The sequence below is a fragment of the Dasypus novemcinctus genome, chromosome 6 (genome assembly GCF_030445035.2).
Source record: "Dasypus novemcinctus isolate mDasNov1 chromosome 6, mDasNov1.1.hap2, whole genome shotgun sequence".
In the NCBI taxonomy this organism is placed as follows: Eukaryota; Metazoa; Chordata; class Mammalia; order Cingulata; family Dasypodidae; genus Dasypus; species Dasypus novemcinctus.
In genome coordinates this window covers 24,904,971-24,912,375 of record NC_080678.1, presented here as the reverse complement: position 1 = coordinate 24,912,375, position 7,405 = coordinate 24,904,971, and positions in this window count along the sequence as shown.

Below are 7,405 nucleotides of genomic sequence, written 5' to 3'. Positions count from 1 at the left end.
CGCGGGCACGCTTTCTCTTCTTTTTCACCAGGAGGGCCCAGGGATCGAACCCAGGTCCTCCCATATGGTAGGTGGAAGCTCTATCACTTGAGTCACATCTGCTTCCCCCAACTAATTATTAATAAGCAGGCGCTCCCAGGTGGTAAGACCAGTGTCAAAAGAATTTAAGGGTGTGCATCCAACAACATGCTCCCAAAGCTGACAATCTGGTTTTGGGTCCCCATGGTTGTGCCACCCACCAGTGTGTTCCCACTGCTGACGGCTGGTGCCTGGCAAGCCTGGGAGGCTGCTGGATGAGCATGATCCTCCGGGGCGCCACAGAACGATTGGCAGAGGGCTTCAGGAATGGGTATGTCTTCATTTTTCTACTTCTCTGTGGCAGGCCTGCCTGTGTAAGAGGCAGAGGGGCTCTGGCAGAACTCTAACTGGGCTGAGTCCAAACTGGTTTGACAATAGGAAAGGGAAGAATTTTCTCAAAGCTCCTCTGGCTAAATGACTTTTCTCTTCCCTCCAAATATCTTTCTCCCATTGCCGAGTCCCAACCTACAAACTTCTGAATGTACCACTCACTCATGAGCCTGTGTGCTGGGTCAGAGCAGCCCAGGGCTGAGAGCAGGGAGGCTTCTGCTCTGGCCTCTCCTTGGCTGCTTCCTGGGCAGGGAAGTTACAGGGGCTTTCCTAGGCCTTCGCTTTCTCACGTGCAAGATGAGGGAGTTGGGCAAAATCAGTCATTTTTATTTTTAATTTTAAGTGACTTTTCCCACCAAATAAAACCATCCTTAGAGCCCCAATATTTATATGACATAATGTTCAGTTGAAATGGAGTCAGGAGCTTGGCACCCCACCTTCTAGGTTTCCCAGGTTCCAGCCAGCAGCTCCAAGCACCCCCTGCCACCCCTCCCCCACCCCGAGTCCTGGGCACTCCAGCGCACAATGGGGACACCTTGGGTCTGCACAGCAGCCAAGACCCCTTCTGGTCCATCCCTGCAGGTGCACTGGACTTCCCCTCATCATCTACCTGAACTTGTTTTACGGGAAGGAGAGGGCACTGCTCTGATCGTACTGAGTTCACACCTTCAGCAAGAAGGAAGTTTTTCCAGTTGGGCTGAGGAGTCCACAATGGGCCAGAAGCACTGTGAGGTTTTCTTTTCCTTGAAGACTTAAACTACTGGCTCAGGATGGAACCAGATTTTCACTTTAATCTCGGATTCTGCAATTCTGTCGTCCCCCCATCCCTCACCCCTGTGTGTGGAGAAGGAACCCTGCCTGCTAGGGTTAACCCTTTGCTCACCAGGACTTCGTCTTCTTCAGAGAGCAGTGACTGGAGAGGAGGGGCAAGTCTCAGAGGTCTCTACCGGAGGCCTCTACTCTTCTGAAAACCATCCACACTGGGGAATGGAGCCCCTTGTTTTGGAAAGAAGAGAAAATGTCGGCACTAGAGGTCATCAGGGGGACAGTATCCACAGGAGGCTGGAAATGAGAGGGGATTCTAGAAAAGATGCCCTTCCCTACCCGAATGAACAATCCAAATCCTCGCTAGGAACTTCGGTGGCTGTGAATACGGGAGCCAGTCTGCTTTGAAACATGAGGCTTCATGTGACTCCTTCTACCAAATGACTCCAACACGTTGCCTTCCTAATTCTGGGAGAGAAACTGTACTGAATACTTACTATGAACCACGCCGTGTGCCAAGAACTTCCCTGGTTTATCCCATTTAATACAGCAACCCTATCAGATGGCATCTCTTGTTATCCCTGTTGTACAGGTGAGGAAATGGAGACCTAAATGATTATTCAGGATCACACAAACATAAGAGATGCAGCCACAACCTGAACCCAAGTTTTTGCAGCTCCCTGGTTATACCATACACTGTCGTTTCTCAACTACCACATTTTTGACAACCACGGGCCGAGGAGATGGGTTGCAATGGATTCCTGTCCTGTTCAGATGCTTGCTGGCTGCGCCACTTCTGGGCAGACAATTCCTGCCATACTAGCTGCTCCAGGACACGTGGGACACTGAGCACCTACCTGCAGACACACTGGCCTTCCTGTAATAACAGGGCTGGACATTCGGGTGCTGTCTGTGCATCCAGCATGGCCAAAGCGCCCTTTCACATCATCTCCTCTAAGGCTCACTTTGGTTCTAGGAGATAGAGATGCATTTTATCTCCTTTTTCTTGACAAAAAAACAGACAAAAAAAAGCAGCACAGAGAGGTTAGGGACCTTGCCTGAGACCACACAGCCAGCGGGAATAGATATGAAGTCTGGAAGACTGACTGCTGAGGGTGCCCCCAGCCACTACGCTCTTTATCCTTTTACATTCTGTAATTAGTTTGGCAGCTATGTATGGATTGTTTTTAATAGGTCTAGCACCATGCCAGGCACTGAGGCTGCAAGAGTGGTGCTTCAGAGGTAATCACCGGACATTGTAAATCCTCACAGGGCCTACATGATGGAATAGAGGAGAGTATGGGCCATGATGTGAACCAATGTATATGAGGTGCAGAGGTGCCCAAAGATGTACTTACCAAATCCAATGGATGTGTCATGATGATGGGAACGAGTGTTGTTGGGGGTGGGGAGAGGGGGGGTGGGGGGGTGGGGTTGAATGGGACCTCACATATATATTTTTAATGTAATATTATTACAAAGTCAATAAAAAATAAAAAAATTAAAAAAAAAAAATAAAACCTAAAAAAAAAAAAAAAAAAAAAAAAAAGAGTGAGCAAAATATCGAATGTGTCTTCTGCTCTCTTAGAACTTACACTCTAGAGGAGGAGACAGACAGTGATGTGTGCAAATCTATAATAAATGTGGAATTTCACCTGTGGAGAGAACTCCAGAGGACAGGGGCATGGCACTATCTGAGCCTGTAATAGGGGACTTGACCTAGTTGGGGAGGGGGCAGGGGGGGCTTCCTGGAAGAAGTGGTGACACTCCAGCTGAGACCTGAGGGAAGAGTAGGGCATAATGAGTAAAGGGTGGCGGCGGTGGGGCATGTAGAGAACATTCCACGCAGAGGGAACAACACGTGTGAAGGCTTTTGGCAGGAGGGAGCGTGGGGGGGGGGCGGTGCATGGGGCTTGGTGGGAGACAGAACACTGTCTACGTAGGGCCCAGTACAAAATGAAAACTTGGGGTTCCTTGTTCAAAAACGATGAAGAGTTTCCAACAGGCCAGAGAAGGGAGCTCTGTGTGCGGAATCCTGGGCACAAGTTTTACGGTGAGAGAGAAGGGGGGGCGTAGATGGGGCAGATCATAGAGCCCTCGAGGCCACGTTCGGGATGCCCAGCCTTTGTCCCGAGAGCAACGGGAAGCGGCCTCAGCCAGCTGGGGCGGGAGCCAGGCATTTCCCTCGCTGGTTGGGGGGGCAGCCAGGTGGAAGGGACCCCCGCAAGGCGCTGAGGCTGCGCACCCCCAAAGCCTCAGAGCGCAGGCCGGTCCTCCCCTCCCCGGGCCTGGCCTGGTTTCCTCCTCCGTGGGAAAGGGAGAGTGACAAGGAATCGCCAGTGACCAGGACGCGTGGGCAGAGCCGCGGAGCCTTTCCACGGGGGGTTCGCGTGGGCCTGGCGCAAGAGCTCCGCGCTGGTGTCCCACGACCTTCCTGAAGGCGGGCGGGGGGGCGTGACTCCCTCTGATGTCCAAAGCCAGGGCCGGTAGGGGAGGGTTGTGTGGGGGAGCTGCTGAAGAGCTTTTTAAAAGGGGGTCCCCAGAGCCGAGGACCTAGAGATCTCCGTCCCTAGCATTTCGCCTTTGTCTTCTATTCCCCTGAGAAATGACTGTTCCTGTGAGTGGTGCAAAGTGAAATAAAACCAGTCAGAGCCTTCTCTTCTCTGAGCCACAGTAAAATCTTCTCAACACCAAACTCCACGGATCCGCGCGCCCCTGCCCCCGACCTGGCGTCTTGTATGCAGACAGGCATTTTACTGTGACACTCGTAAGGGCTCGGCTGGAAATTGCCGTACGCAGCGGAATCCACGCCGGGTCCAGCTTCAAAAGCAGGTATCAGGCAAATTAGCACCGACATCCAGTTTGGGATTTGATGTAAAGTGCCAGGTTGGGAGAAGAGACCCATCATTGTCCCTGCTGCAGAGGGTGAGGACTTTCTGACAGTGCGTCCTGGGCTCCCCGACGCCGCTCAGCGCACTCTTTAAACTGTCAGGTGCGCTGCCCCTGTTTTCTGTCTTCATAAAGCTCCATTGGAACTCCCCGCACGCCGTGGACGGCTATTGGGAAGGACCAGTCAAGGGTCCCAGGAGGTCAGCGATCCCCCCTTCCCGTCCCTGCGCCCCCCTCCTTGGAAGGAGATCCCTGCCCCAGCCTAGGGTCTCCCCCACCGACCCACCAGAGGGGCGTCTTCGGGGCCTGCCTGTTTAGGTTAATGAAGCGCACGCAGAGGCGCTGATGCCTCCCTCTCCGGGATGGTTGGCAAACTTGACTGGACTCGAAAATGAACGTCTTTGATTCCATCTGCAAAATTAGATCAGATTTGATAAAGTCAAGATGTACCCTTTGAAGTATTCCCTATCAACATAAGTGCTAAGAATGCTTGAGTGAAGGAATCTGAGCAGTTTTGAAAGCAGTAGCACAGGAACTTCAATGAGGATTGCAGCTAAGGGCATGCCCAGAAGGCACGGGACTAACTGCATCTGTCCTGCAGGCAATAAGCAATTGCTAAAGATTCCAGACTTCTCAAAGTTCAGAGTTCAATGGGGAGAAACTTTCCCGAACTGGTGATAGGCTGGGCGCTGTGGTTTGCGATGTTTTCAGAGGCTCTCAGAGCCCAGGCAGCTTTGCTGCATCTTTGCTGGGCCTCTGCACGGCCGGAGCAAGGCTCGTTCTTTCTCTTTAGCGTCCACGCTGCATTAAGAATTAAACCCTCAGCTGCTTTCCTGGGATCCCGTCCCTCCAGAGCCACAGGGCAGGACATCAGCAGGTGAAAAGTGTCTGTTTACCCAAATGAAAGGCTAAAGATCTGTGTTGACACCTTGCTCTGTCACCAGCTAGCTGTGTGGCCTCTGTGGGGTCTGAGTGCCGGCGTCTTCATCTGTCCAAACTTCCACTCCTGTCACAGTTATCAGGGGCTTCCTATGTGCCAGCAACAGCCACCTCTCATTTCAGCTACATCCACACTCGATTGCTTGGGCCTCTTCTCTAGACCACAAGCCACGCTATGTGCTGGGGAGAAGATGCTAGAGGGAGCCCTGGGTGGTCCCTCCAGGAGGACACCCAGTCTAGTAGGGGACAGGGACCTAAGCAAATCCTTTACTAGAAGGTGCTAAGAGCCGCAAGAGGTGCAGTTATACAGTGTTAGGGAGCACAAGGGAGGGAGTGATGAATTTTGCCAGAGGGAGCCAAGGAAAGGTGCAGGAGTATGAGGAGAGAATCTGATGAGCTAAGGAACAAGAAAGCGTTTTGTAGTTTGTGGAGAGTCATACAAGGCGAGCTCTTATTCTGATTTCAGGTAATACGAACCAGCATGCAATCTGGATTCTTTTCACTTAGCGTGCACTGGATTGATGGTAACTTGGGAAGCTCTTTCACTTCAAAAGAACAAAGGGATGCTGTGAGGATTTGAATCCAATAATCAATGCTGAGGGGAAATTTTTTATTAAAAAAAATTAAAAAGCTTGTGAGAGAGGCCAGCAGGAGGGATCTCAGACTGAAATGCTGTTATATGGGTAGCTTAGATCCCTGGGGGGGCTGGGGGGACACCCACTATATCCCTAAGAGGCTCACGGTCTAAAGCTGAGATGGAGGCCCAGCTGCTGGCTCCTGTGGTTGGGAAATGCAAGAAGGCCCAATAAGCACACTGTTTTACCAGTACTCTACCAAATAAGAGTGCTGGGAGTAGACATCCCTTCCCTGTTCCTGATCTTAGAAGGAAAGCATTCCGTCTTTAATGATCAATGTGAGCTGTATTTTTTGGTAAGTGCTCTTTATTCAGTTGAAGAGGTTTCCCTCTCTTCCTAGTTTACCGAGGCATCCTATCATGGATGGGTTCTGGAGTTTGCCAAGTGCTTTGCATGAACTGATATGACCATGGGATTTTCCTTCCATAATCTGTTGATGTGGTGAATTACGTTGATTGATTTTATTTTTTTGAGGTACCTGGGCCTGCGGAATGAACCTGGGACCTTGTATGTGGAAAGCTGGTGCTCAACCACTGAACCACATTGGCAATCCTGAGTGGTTTTTTTTCGGTTTGTTTGTTTGTTTTTAGGAGGCATCGGGAACCAAACCCAGGACCTCCCACATGGGAAGCAGGCATTTAACTGCTTGAGCCCCATCTGTTCCCCTAGATTGATTTTTTGATGTTGAACCAGCCTTGCATACCTGGAATAAATCCCACCTGGTCATGGTATATGATTCTTTATATACACTGCTGGATTTGATTTGCTAATACTTTGCTGAGGATTTTTACTTCTAAGGTCAAGAAAGATACTGCTTTGTAGTTTTCTTTTTTTTTGTTCTATCTCCAGCTGGTTTGGGTATTGTGTAATGCTAACCTCATAAAATGCGAAAGGAAATGTTCTCTCTTCTTCTATTTTCTGGAACAGATTGGGTAAAATTGGTGTTAAAATGCTGTTTTTTAAGACGACTCAGATTGTCTTTGCTTAATCTTCTACATCCAAGCCCATAAATACCTTTCCATTAGCGTGGTAGGGAAGATGGCCAAGCACCACACCCTGGAGCTTGGGGAGACCATGGACCAGATTTCTGGTCCACTCTAGTAGTTGTTTTAAACTGACTCCACTTAATATGATTACTCCATTATTATGCTCCTTCCTTTACAGGTCATTTGTTCTCATCTGTCCATCTGCTTGTCCATCCATCCAGCCAGCCAGCCAGTGCACAGGCGCACCAGGTGCTGTGCTAGACACGAGGGCACAGTGGGACATGTGTCTGTCTAATCAACCAGTTCTCACCCTCCCTCTCTCCCTCCCTCCCTTGGCACTTTCTTCCTTTCCTTATCTTTTGTCTTCGAGCTTAGCAAACCTTCAGTGAAGGACACAATATGACCTTTGGCCCATTCACAGCACCCCCTCCTTCTCACTCTTCACCTCCATGCCTCCTCCACTGCTGATACTCACGTTGATATGTTTGACATTGTGTTACTTTCCTATTGCTGCTATAACAAGCTACTGTAAACAGGGTGGCTTGAAATAGTGCACATTTATTGCTTTGCAGTTCTAAAAGTCAGAAATTCAAAATGGGTCTCGTTGAGCTAAAATCAAGTTGTTGACAGGATTACACTTCTTCTAGAGCAGGGGTTCTTACCAAGGGGTCCTGAGCTTGAGTTGAAATTCAGAAAAAACATTATTCAAGTGGGGATGTGCTGGTGCAGGTGTGATATATTTATTAAATAATACACAGTATTAGTAAGGGGTCTGTGGTTTTC